Source organism: Nymphaea colorata, chromosome 6 (assembly GCF_008831285.2).
Source record: "Nymphaea colorata isolate Beijing-Zhang1983 chromosome 6, ASM883128v2, whole genome shotgun sequence".
NCBI lineage: Eukaryota > Viridiplantae > Streptophyta > Magnoliopsida > Nymphaeales > Nymphaeaceae > Nymphaea > Nymphaea colorata.
In genome coordinates this window covers 19,286,173-19,299,643 of record NC_045143.1, presented here as the reverse complement: position 1 = coordinate 19,299,643, position 13,471 = coordinate 19,286,173, and the positions used below count along the sequence as shown (strand labels likewise).

General features: G+C 39.1%; 1 long non-coding RNA gene across 2 annotated transcripts; it reads right to left on the bottom strand.

Moving 5' to 3' along the window:
- Positions 1-10,225: 10,225 nt before the first annotated feature.
- Positions 10,226-12,017, bottom strand: LOC126410151 (uncharacterized). 2 transcript variants are annotated; one of them, XR_007573625.1, is made up of 3 exons: positions 11,852-12,017; positions 11,427-11,526; positions 10,226-10,638 (listed from the first exon to the last, which is right to left on the bottom strand). It is a non-coding gene; the product is annotated as an uncharacterized LOC126410151 (long non-coding RNA). The 2 variants fall into 2 exon arrangements; XR_007573624.1 differs by having other exon boundaries at positions 11,868-12,017.
- Between the last annotated feature and the right edge of the window lie 1,454 nt (positions 12,018-13,471).

Sequence of the window (13,471 nt, the reverse complement as noted above, 5' to 3'; positions counted from 1 at the left end):
TCCTGTATACATATATATCTTCGCATCTACAAAATGGGTACTATGGTTTCGAGTGAATTAGATAGAATGGCATTTAAGCTTCTCAATAATATCAAGTATGCAATGATACTAGACACATGCTTTTATGTTTTTCAGTATGAAGATTCTACCTTACCAAGCTCCACTAACCAGCAGGAAACCACGCCTTCGCATCTTCTCCCACTAAACATCCTGATCCGTCACCCACAAAATTTTTATATAAATGTGACAGAGAGAATGAATCAAGCATGTGGTGGAGATCCCTCCGGCCCCTATTATCGCCCGTCAATTTCCTTCCATGCTCCTCTGTGTTTCAATCAGTCCGACCCCGGCGCCCATGAAGTCGTTACAGTCTATTAATTGGTCAAGCAAATAGACACCAGCATTCAAAGTCCCCATAATCGGAACCTGCGTACGCGGTAAGCATAACGTGCAAAAAATTTAGAACTATGTAGTCCCTTTAACCCTAGTCAACAAGAAAACGCATTTTTTTCTTAAAAAAATTGGAAAAAAATTCATAAACAAATTAGCCATTTAAAACTAAAAAACACCATTTAAAAATGAAAAAAACATAAAAAAAATGTAAAAAACCCTTTTCATGCACCAATGAAAGCTGGTTATATACATGCACTAAATTTCATGCACCAATATGGTTAATGACAAAGCGCCTTCACACAGAAAATGACAACTTTTTTAGTAAAATAAAAATGAAAATAAAAAAGTGAAATGACTACAAAAGAGATGTTTTTTTTTTAAATAACAAAAACATCCCCTTATTTTATTGCGCACCTAACCTGCATGCACACACATAACTGTGCACATAACCTTTACTAGGAAGCAATGGCCCCGCTGGCCCCGCTCACCTGAAAAAAAAGAGAGAAAACTTCACATCATGGTGGTCGGCGTTTGCATTTCTTCCAACGTCATCCTCATCGTGGCGGATACGCCCTTGCAGTTCACCATTTTAAGATGTCGTTTGATTGTTGTCTATTGGGGTCGGCGTTTGTATTTCTTCCAACGTCATCCTCATCGTGGCGAATACGCCCTTGCAGTTCACCATTTTAAGATTTTAAGATGTCGTTTGATTGTTGTCCACTGAGACAGGCCAGACAGGACGTCCAGTCCATTACACTACTGCCATGTTCTCGTAGACAATGATATTCTTTGTCCACCGTTTGATGATTTTAAGAACAGAACATTATGTTCTTCGTGTCCAACGTTTGTTTTGCATATGTCAATTCTGTCTGTTTTGTCCGTTCTGTCTGACATTTGTTTTTATCCTGAATGATCTAAAAATTTAAAAAATCTTATGAAAAACCAACCTGTTTTTTTTACCTTTTGAACTTCTGAGTTTACCTATTGTAAAAACACAATTCATAATTAATTGGGCGTTATGTTATGCTCCATACGAGAAATCAAGTAGTGCAAATTTTTGTATTGTTTACAAGTGACCTTATTTCTACAAGCAATTGATGGTTTTTCTAAGAAATACACCTGTTTTTTATTGTGTTACAATTACACCTGATTTTTGTACTATTGCTAGAAAATAAATGTAAGCTAAACCTAGGTTACCAACGCAGTCATTTCTACCACATGCAAGGAGAAGTGTCAATTATTAAAATTGTATTTAAAATTCATAATTAAAGGCTAAAACTAGACAAAGTGAAACATAACTTAATAGATGCAAGAGCAAGTCACAAGAATATTAAATGATTCACCACCACAATAGGGCGTGAAAGCATTTATAAAATGCCAGATGCTCCCTCAATTTGAAAGGCATTTACAAGTTTAGAATAAGTTTCCCGAATTATATGAGTGCATCGCCAAGACAGCCTTGATCTTCCTTTAACATGTTCATCAAATCCTAAACCCTCTTATTTCGAGGATCTAGTATTGGGGATGTCTTTATTAGTTCTGCTTTCTGGACCTCAGCAAAGACACTGGCTTCATTGACCTTAATCATGACCGTCCATAACTCCACACACCCACCCCTCTGCAACATTGAAACGTTCTTTCAGACCTGGACTCTTCATGAGATGACATTCCTCAAGGTTTAGATATGTCCTTGGCAGTGGACGGCCCAGGGTTCATATTCCATGGAACTAGAGAACAGACACAAAAAGGGGAAGAGAGGGAGAGACCTTGATATAACTACTATTAGAGTTGGAGTTCAGCAGCAGCAGAAAAGTGACTAATTAGTGAAGCAGGAAGGTGTGAACTCAGAGGGCAGGAACCTATGCAGTGATCTGCACAAAGAAGACAACCGCAAAGACATTCTTTGATCAATTACACACAGAGACAAACATGACACATGCATGTGTGTGGAGACAAGAATCACCAGATTTCTTTGCCAAAACAAGTAATCTACTAAAGGCAAAGAAGGAAGTTGCATGATCAACATTACAGGCACAATGCTTTATAGATGCAACAATTTGAGATGGACATCTACCAATAGCCCTTGGGTGTAGAAGACAAAAGAGTGCAACAGACAAAATATTGGGTGAGACAGTCATGTATATGCAGACGCCACCAAACGGCCTTCATCTTTAACCTTGGAACAAAGACCTGTGGACGGAGAAAATCAGCTTCATATTATAGTTATGTGTAAGATAGACAGGAATCTGTACAGCTGAACATGCTAATTAAAAGCAGATGATAAGTTATCTAGACCATCTTTTGGAGTCTGAAAAGTATAGAATCTATGCATTCCTTCAACTAGAACAACAAAAGTATGAGAATTAGGCTTGGCATGCAACTAGCAGTTGCACAAGCATAGATACTGTGCATTCAGATGCAGCAGGAGTCGATCTCACTGCCATTAATTTTGGAAGACATGGGTAGCAAGCCTTTGGTACACGCGGAGCTCTTCCCCTTTGCTAACTATGGATCAACTAGCCATGCATATGGTGAAGCACCTAAGAGGGAATCCATGTGGGCTTGAAAACCTCTGAGTCTACCCTTGTTTCTTAATTGGATTGAATCCAGATGAAGAATTATGAAGTATGAAAGTTCAACCGTATGCCAAATGATCAAAGATGAGCATGCTAGATGTGTAGAACATGTAGGAAGTGTATGCATACATGCACAAGCATCTTTGTGCTACTACAGGAAGTGACAAATCACCCATTAGAATAATGACTAACATAAGAACATTATGAACGGGGAAATTATTCTTGAACTAAAAGTGAAATGCAATTAATGTTGGTTCCTGTGTACACTTGCGATTCTATTACATGTTTTTGACAAGCAGATTAACATAGGTATAGAGCAAATTCTGATGTCCAAAACATTCCAATAAAGACAAGGCACTGAATTCATGCCCATTTAAGAGCAAAAAAGTGATGGACTAGGGGGAGTTTACTCCATTACCGAGCTATATATGTTGACTGATCATTCCACAGGTTAACTTAATCCACTACCTAATTCGGTTAGTTATGATACCTTCAGTCAGGACCTCAGATCCTGACTTAGCATGATTGTCTTTGAACCAGATTTTCGTGATACCTGGGGGTTCTTAGAAACAACTCTTTAATTGTGAAGATGGTTTAGGATGACACTGCGTTGATCACGATACAAGACTTTTCCACAAATATTTTGGGAGCATCTTCCATTAAGTAGTAAAAAGCCCAAATCCAATAACTCAATCGTTGCCATTTGCAACAACTGCAGAAGGTGCTTTAGAATATAATCGAAGAATATAGAGAGGAAAAAGAGAGATTGAGAGAGAGAGATGGGAATAGGCCAGTACCTAGAATGCATATGGTCACCCTGCCTTGTTGAAAGCCGCTGGAAGACGCCCTGCTGAGGAGCTGCTCGAGGACGCCCGCTAAGAAGTTGCAAGCGATGCTGCGGTGGTCACCCTCCAGTGGAGACAGAGCTAGGGCAGTTGGGGCGACGGAGGAGAAGGATAGAAACATGAAGGGCTAGGGCAGCTGGGGCGACGGAGGAGAAGGAGAGAAACAGGAAGGGATAGGGAAGCAGCTCGGAGGCGGAGACGAGGGCGGAGATGGAGGAGAAAAGCAGCTGGGGGCGGAGGCGAAGAGAAAGGCAGCAAAGATGGGGCGGAGGTGGAAGAGAAGGAGATGGCGTCGGGTCGGGGCTCATGGTCATCGGGGTCGGGAGAGAAAAGTTTTGTCTTGTCTGTTTCGAGCTCACCAAATGGAACAAAAAAAAAGTATTTATGCTCTTGTTTAGTTGTTTGTTCTCTACCTACTAGGCAGTGCAGCGTTTGATGAAAAAATCGATTAGACAGGACATACCTGTCATATTGTGCGTGTTCTGTGTTCTATTCTGCGTGAGCCATCAAACGACCTTAAGAGGTCGTTTGATTGCTGTCCATTGGGACAGGACGTCCTGTCCATCAGACTATTGTCCTGTTCTTATGGACAATGATGTTCATTGTCCACCGTTTGATGATTTTAAGAACAGAACATTATGTTTCTCTTGTCCAGCGTTTGTTTTGCATATGTCTGTTCTGTCTGGCGTTTGTTTTTGTTTTGTCCGATCATCCGTTAACTTTTACCTATATGAATAAGAATTATAAGCCCTTTTAAATTGACGTGCAATAATGAGATAAGATGCAAGCTATGCACGAACTTAAGATATCGAAAACAAGGAACGATGAATAACCTCCACAATTTCAGAGTACATCAATAGCTTGTGCTTTCTATCAGTTTGGAAGTACAACAATAGATAAGAAAATTTTAGGTACTCCAACTTGGTCGAATCATACCATCTCATAAATTGAGAAGTTGAGATATGCCCTCATCATGAAGAGGGAAAAAAATAAAAAACAAAATCAAAGCAGACATATCCAAAAAAGAAGACTTTTTATTCATTCTATATGAACATATCTTAATCTTCCTTTTTACATGATTCTTGTACATGTCTTCAAATTGCCATTACAAAATTAAAACTGAAGAGAGAGAGAGAGGGAGAGAGAGCTCGATGGAGAGCTATGCCAGGAGTCAACAGTTGCCGACTAAGAGTCTAGTCTGGCCATGGAGGCTGCGATGAAGAGGGTGATGCAGGGGGAATGACATCAAGGTCATTGCATGGCAGTAAAGATGAGGATGATGGTGATGGCGATAACGGGGAGGAGGGCAGCTTCCTTTTGCACGATTGAGCTTGAATCCCCTCTCCTACTTGCTCCACCACCTTCTTCCCAACAAGATAATCCTTCAACCTCTTCAAATCAGAGGGCTTCACCGGCTTCACTATGAACTCCTCTGCCCCTTCCTCCAAGCACCTACTTACACATTCACCATATGCTTAGAAGCAGACTCAATAAATACAAACTAGAAACTGATAATCGAAAAAGAAATATTGAGGGGCTGGTGTCATCATGTATTCTTTCAAAAAGTCAAAAGTTGTATCTGCACACCAAATTACCAAATGCATGCCTACACTTGCATGCACTAAGGACATTTGGTGTATGAAACATAAAACTGCATATAGGTATCCTGAACGTAACTTTTATATAGCAAGGACTTGGTATGCTCCAGGTTTTGGAGAGCTGCTTTTTACCAAAAGTGGTTATACATATCCTCAAGAGGATCCTAGGTTCACATATTTCAATCGTTTTATGAACTTTCCAAAAGGAAATTGAAATAATGTTGTACATGAAAAGGCAACCACACATAAAAGGTATGGCGGTATGGTTATGCATATCAAGAATCACAATAGAAGGATCTCAAGGATGTATAGTTAAAAGGATGTATAGTTAATGGTAGTCGTTCAAACCAAATGATCTATCTTTGCATAAACCACACTTGAGCCTCAAGCACCATGATTCCATGAATTAGTACTTAATGCATCATCAAACATTTTGTAAGCATGATCAAATCAAGAAGAAGACATAACGTACTGAAAATTTTGAACCACCCATGAATCTGCTTCCCTTTCTTTTCATTCATGACCTTTTATATTTTATAATTACTAAGTCGGAAAATGTAAAGAAAAAGTTCAGGCAGAAAAATCCACCACGGCGAAGTGGCTCTATGCAGAGAGAGAATGAGAGAGAAGGAGAGAAAGGGGGATGAAGATTACCATGATTATGGCTTTGATGTTATCTCTTGTGAGCTTTGTAGAGAGGGCAGCTTCATCTGGCGCATCCCCTGATCCTGCAGAGGCAACATCTCCGAGAAAGGCTAGAAGCTCGTCCACCTTGTCGGGGTGTTGGTCAGCTTTTCTCCCCATCCTCGCCATGTGGTCATCAATGATCCGGTCGACCAAATTAGATAATGTAGATCGAACTCCCCAACAGATTATACAGGAAAGAAATTCAATGAGATCCAGAGAACAACAAAACAAAATGAAGAGGAAAAGATTGTGATGTTGCTAAATAGAACGAATCTCCAAAAGAAAATAATAGGCAAAAACAAAACTGACCAAAAGGGATCGCTTTTATTTTCCAGATGGAAAAAAAATCAGGAAGAAGTTCCAAGACTAAGAACATCAACTAAAGACTCCTTTTCGTTCTCCACCAACACATACTAAAAGGGGAAACCAAATACTACAAGCGAAAGACAAACTGGAAATAGAAACAGCCATTTCTTTCATCGGTTTTAGGGGCAATAGTCATTCACTCGTTTGAAGAATGAAAAGAAAACATCGGTGGAAAAAGGAACTGATTCAAGATCGCACCGAATCACAGATTTAAAAACGAAAACCCTAGATTGAATCATTAGAAAACAATATAACGAACAGAGACATATAATCAGAAACGAATATCATAACTTCCTTTTAATCAATACCTCGGCTGCGAGATACTCGAGCATGGAAAAGAGGTAGAGAGACGCACCCGCACCAACTCGCTCAACATACTTTCCGGCTTTGAGAAGTCGGGCGATCTACCCACCGGAAATTGCAGACTGGCCTTCTGCGACCGAAATACCGACTTAGATGACTTCAGTTTCCCATGCCCGCCCTTGGTTCCTATAGAACTCATCCTCCTTTTCCTTGCGGAAGACGATAACATAAGATGCAGGAAAGCCGAAGACGATGGAGAAGGAGAGAAAACTAGATTGATCGGCGACAGATTTCGCAGCTTAAATATACAGTGATCTTTCGACGAGGGCGAGGGTGAGGGCAGCTCGGGGGCAGAGACGGAGAAGAAGGAGAGAAAGAGAAAGGGTGACCAGCTCGCCAAAGAGACAGAGGAGGAGGAGAGAAAGCGAGGGCCGATCGGGGGCAGGAGGCTGTTCTGTTCCACGCTGTTTCGAGGGTTAGCTTGGAACAGCATGGAACAAAGAATAATTTATAGTCCCTGTCCAACTGTCCGTCGTGTCCATCCTGTTCTGTGGACGGTGTTTGATGTAAAACTCAATGGAACAGAACACGCGTGTCCTGTTTCGCGTGTCCTGTGACCATCAAACGCCCTCTAAGTGACGTAGGTTTTCAAGGATTTGATCACTTGCTTTGTTTGGCTTAAATGGTAGAGAAGCTGCAATTAGGGTTTAGTTTGGTTGAACCATTCTTGACTTAGCACGACGGATGTACTTTAATGCTTGACCGAGGCTGCAAATGTGGAAAAGATGGTTACTACATTCTTGAGGAGTGGAATTGTGAGCACCATGTCCGAAAAGACAAGTCTACATTTATTACTAATGACTTAGAGGATGTACAACACAAGTAACATATGCTTATGCTCGACCTGCCCTGGTGTGGTAGGATACAATCGAATGCCTATGAACTACAGTTAAAATTTTCTAATTTTACAAAAATAATTACATTAAATTACAGCACCACAAAAATATACATCACTTGTGTACATACTACAAAAAGGAAAAATAGGTATATGTAAGCCAAAGGGTATTTTTGAAAACAAATATTATTTATAACACACGTACAAAATTTGAGTCATTATGACCCTCATATTAAAAACCAAAAATATAGGTCATTATGGTGACGTCGATTTCCAGGACCAATCCACTCTTTGTAGATAGATCCCTCAGATATAGGGTCGCATCCATTTGCCTGGTAAGGTACAATTCAAGCCATTAAGCATAGCTTCTCAACTATTCAAGCCATTATCAAGAGCAGAATTTGTCCTGCATTTAAATCAACATCTTAAAGATAGAATCAGTGAAGATGTAACTATGCTTTGTGCTGCACATGCAAACATTGGTTGGGTTGTAAAGATATATATATATATCAAACCCAAATTTAATCTGGCTTTGGGTGGAGGAAAACGTACCATATCTGTGTGGAAGCTCAATTTCGTATACTGCTCCTTCCTTCTTATCTCTGTTTTTTTTCTTTTTTTTTTTTGTTGCCTTTTTTTTGTCCCCTCCTTCCTATTCACAGCCTTCCCCTTCAGCCAGCTCTTTGTATCTCTCTCTCACTCTCTCACACACACTCTCTCTTCAATGTCATCTTTTTCCCTGAGGGCAAAACCTTGAATTTTTCATTAGAAGGGCCAAACTATAGTTCCAAAATTTTAACATCAGTTGAAATATATATTCAAACTTATTATATATCACTAAATGAAAATTTTTTAAAAGTTGCATGTAATTCTTTTTTATTTGAAATTTTGAGGGGAGGCCAACGTATAGTCTGCTCTCTCAAAATCAAAATTATAGAATGCCAACTCTAGAATTTTGATGCTGAAAATGAGGAAGTGGGAAAGGAAATAAAGATTTCTAAACTCTGGTTGTTTTTGAAAATCCTGAATTTATTTTCTTGGAAAAAAGATTCCTTAGTTGATGGCATGAAGAGATGAAAATACTCACTATTAGAAGGGCGGAGGCGGACGATTCCTCTTCTCTTCCTTTTCGAGGTGCAAACCCGTAGCCCAGCGTATGTTGACGGTCAACAGCAAGTTGGGCCGTCCAAATAATTTTGTTAAAAACTTTTCGACCCTGATAAAATTTGGAAAAATTCTTGGGGCTAACAAGAATTTTTTTGTAGAGGGCTATGAAAAACACGTGCGAGCTTTTTCCTTCCATTTTCATTCGAAATTTCTTTTTCGTTTCTCTGGTATAGTTCTCTCTCTAGCAACAGACAAGGGTTCGGCCGGTTTTCTCAACTGGCGACCTGCTTCGTCGGCCAGCAACGCGTCGGAAACCCTCATCAGAGTTTTCGAAGCGCCGTGTAGAGAGTTCGTGATGTAGATGCATTAGGCGGTGGCCCCACTAATTGAAAAAAAATTAGATTATAAAAATTGAAAATTTTTTGTTGGATAATGTATTTTTTAGATTCAGATTTAGTTTGACCATACTTGAATTTAGCTTAGCCTACCAAAATAAGTTCGACGTTCGACCCTGAAAAAAATCCTGGCTCTGTCCTTGGATGAATCTTTTTAGTCTTTTTACTGCTAAAAAAATCATCGGTTGTCACCCCACGTCGACCTCTCTGAACTCTGTGTGTGCAGAGTTCATCGTCGGAACAGGGGCTGCTGAGTAGCATTCTCGCCCACGCGATGCGCCAACAGTCAGTTGTTTTGTTCTAGAATCGTTGTCCCGGCCCTGACCAATTCTAAAAACATTCTGGAATTAGCGTCCAATGGGTAGAAATTCTCTCCAGCATTTGCCGAAAAAGAACCGATTTCAAATTTTTGAATCTTATCCCAGGTTTAAGTGGATTTACGTGGGATCAAATTAACCAGCCCTAAAGGATCAAGTCTTTCCACATTTTATTTTATATATTTTCTTCCCTTTACCCACGCTTGATTGAACTACTTGATCATAACACATAAGTATCTCATACTCGTTAAGTTGAGGTGGGATGCGGTGAGACCGAGTTAGTGACCCCTTCTCTCGTGGACACCCATACACCACCCATTTTCATTTTGTACCGTAAATATCCTAAAAATTTTCACAATGACCGAATGATCATTTTACCTTTGTACAAAAAGATTTTGAAGTGATTTCAAATGTAAGAGCCAGCCACAAAAAACTCCGACCAAACCTGCATTATTTAGGCACCGATACCTAAACTAGCACCACATAGGTTGCTGCCATTATGACAAACGACCATTTTGTTCATGACCAGTGGCGGAGCCAGAAATTTTTGGCTGTGGGGCACTAGTACATAGTATGTGAAAAAATTTTCAAACTAAAATATATGCTATTTTAAAAATAAAGCAAATAAACATAGTTATGAACAAACTTAGAATGAATCCCAACAAACAAATCATATCATTAGTGTTATGGACAAAATTACAGTTGGCCAATGACATCAAAATAGTCAATTGGATGACTCAATATGAACAAATTTACAATTAGCATAAAAAATAGATCAAATGACTATAGTTATAAACAAATTTACAATTAGCCTCAAAAAGCAAGTCAAAAAAACTATAGACATGTACAAAATTACATGTGAAATTTTCAGTAGCTTCCTCTTAAGAGAGGTAGAAGTTCCTGTAGGGAGTGGAAAGCTTATGAAAACAACACTTTAAATCAAATAATTATGAATATTAGTACTCTTTAGCCTTTACAGATCTCTTCCTTGTATGATCTTGACATGGTTCATGTGAACTTGAATGCCAATGCAAGAAAACCAACCATATCACCGTATTCCATGCCCCCTTAAGAAGCAGAAGAACAAACTTACCTTAATTATTGCAACATAAGGCTTCTCATTTGCTGCTTCAGGAGTCAAAAGCACTGGATCCTCCTGTGGATAAAACAGAAAAGGCTTTTGCTTAATTGGATGGCATACATTCTGTTAAAGGATATAAGATACAATATCTTTGTTTCAAGTAATGTACTAATTCATATTTACTAGCTTCTGTTTAGATATGAATCAATTTTTTTATTACCTTTGGCATAGATTTTGTGCCTAATTCTTCAGCAAAATATAGATTATAGTGTAGCAGATGCCCTTGATCCACAATGTTTTGAAGATAGGAAATCAGATTCAAGCAGAATTGACACTAAACGTCCAAGTCATTAGTCCATGAGACTTCAAATGAATCACAATACAGATTTGGACACAAGATTTCCTGCCACAATTATTTCAAATTTTCAACTAAAGCAGCTAACATCAATGAGTTGAAAACTCATCAATAAAAGAATGCAACCATATATCCAATTTCTATATTATCACTTTGTAGAAAACAAAGAAGTAGGTGCAAGAATCAACCGGGCAAGGATAAAACTGAGAACTTAAGTGGTTCTTCTCAAATGATCTATCAGCAGTAAATTAGAGTATCATGATGATTAGCATCATGGAACAATGGAATTTATTTTAAATTTTCCCCAAAACCATCGAATTATCTTGTCTCCTGGACATGCTTAGCAGGTTCACATCAACGACAAAAAAGAACTAAAGAAAGGGAAACATGGGGGATGGCCGATGGGCCACCATTAGGCAGCATATAACATTGTCCAGGTTGACTAATATACCGTTTGCTAATAGAGACATTTTTTATCCACAGATAACTAACAAAATTTAAATCTTACCAAAAATTGATTTGCCAAGATGGGTTCTTCCTCCCATTCCCCAGGAAACAGTTGCCACCATTGAAACTCACCTTTATAACTTCTGACAATGCTTCCTGCACTGAAAGTTGGCCTCCTCAATTTCAGACAGACAAGAACTTGACATAAATAGAAACTCATGAAAAAGGTTTCAGATATTCTGATGAATGATGTCAATGAAAGGAAATAATATGCCTAATGACAAGTTCCTTAAACTCGAATCTATTTCTATCCTTTCAACACTAAGAGCCTAGATAAGACCATTTAACATTGTTAACAAGAAGGAAAGTGAAGAAAATACAAAAATCGTGGTATTAAAATCATGAAGAAGGGCAAGCGATGAAAAAAGGGGAAAAGAAATAAAAACCCAAAATCATTCAAGAATGAAGAAGAAGAAAGGATTCAACATTCAAGAAGAAGCACCAGGCGCTGGCGCCCATGGTCCCACCGCCCTGCCGCCTGCCGGCTGCTACTGCCCTTGGCGGCTTGGCCGGTTGGCCCTAGCCCTTCGCGGTTTCGCCGGTTCGCCTTCGCCCCTTCGGCCTTCTTCCCCTTTCTGAGTTTGTGTATTTGGGTGCCAATCGTGCGATGGGTGGCCGACTGTTTTATTTTTTTTGGAGCTGGATCGCTATTGAGTGTGAGACCCGATCCATTTCTGGCATGGGCAACACTATGTCAACAGACTCAACACGGGCGTGCATGAAGCTATACTTCACGCTGAGCTTTCTTGGGCTGGCGTGGGCGCCTGCCCATGCATGCCCCACTGTAGCTCTGCTACTGTTCATGACTATAAAAAACATATCAAAAACCCGAGCAATAATTTAGAACATACTCAAATGGAGTAACTCTTAGCTCTACAAGTCTCTGAAGGTAGTTAAAATCCACTTACTATCCTTTTGACCAACTTAAGAAAGCTCACCCCAGCTCAAGTTAGCTCATTGAAATCAAAAGCCATAATGTTTAGCTCAATTCTACATCCTTAAGCTCAACTGAGCTCAAGGTAGACACACTTCACTGATTTTTTTTTTCACTTATTTCGAGCTACAAAACTCAAATTTCAGTTTTAAATGACTCGCACTTCCTATTGAGACACTATTAATTAGTAGGGTCCCAGCTGAACTTCATTTCAGTCAAGTTGAGTCAGTTTGAACCAAGCTAGGATCATGTTCATCATGCTTAAATTTAATCTTATCTTAGTCCAGTTTGAAGTCATTGATTTCAGTTTGAGTTCAATTTAGTTTTGAAGGCCTTAAAGCCCAGTCCCTCTCCTACTTTTTAGGGTCTGAATTGAATCTAATCTCATCTGATTGAGTGACCTAAAAAAGAACTAGGATCATATGTTTAAATATAATTTTCCTTAGTTTGTTTTGAGTCTATTCATTGTAGTTTGAGTTCAATTCAGTTTTGAAGGGACCTAAGCTGAATGAGCACAACCCGATGGAGTGAGCTAAACCGAGCTATGATCATGTGCATCATGTTTAAGTCTATTTTTCTTTAGTTTAGTTTAAGTTCATTCATGTGACTTTGAGTTCAGTTCAGTTTCTAAGGTCACAGAGCCCACATTCCCTTCTTTGCCATTAAGTTGGTGAATGTCATCTTTATTGGCAAGGACAAAACAATCCAAAGTTTGAAAAATGAAAATGCTTTAGTGTAAAATTTTTGTTTTGAAAATTGCACCTGTTTTGCTCAAACTCATGATCCATGAAAGAGTTGGTGAAAAGTGATAATGTGCTTATTCAAATCTTTGTTTAAAATAAAAATACTTCAGTTCAAACAACTGGTGTGACATAGAAATGCTTAGTTATTTCTTCAAAAAATTGTTCAAAAAGATGCCCAGCCTGAAAACTGAGGCAGCATTATGAGAGGTATTGTAGATCAAAACATGGGTTGAAAGATGTTTGTTCTAAAATGCTTGTGAATGCTTCTTGTTCATGATACTTGTGCGAAGCCTTGTTCAAAATATGTACCGGTGTGCCTGTAAATACTTGTGGATGTTTGTGTGTGCTGAAGTATGAAATTCGCATTGA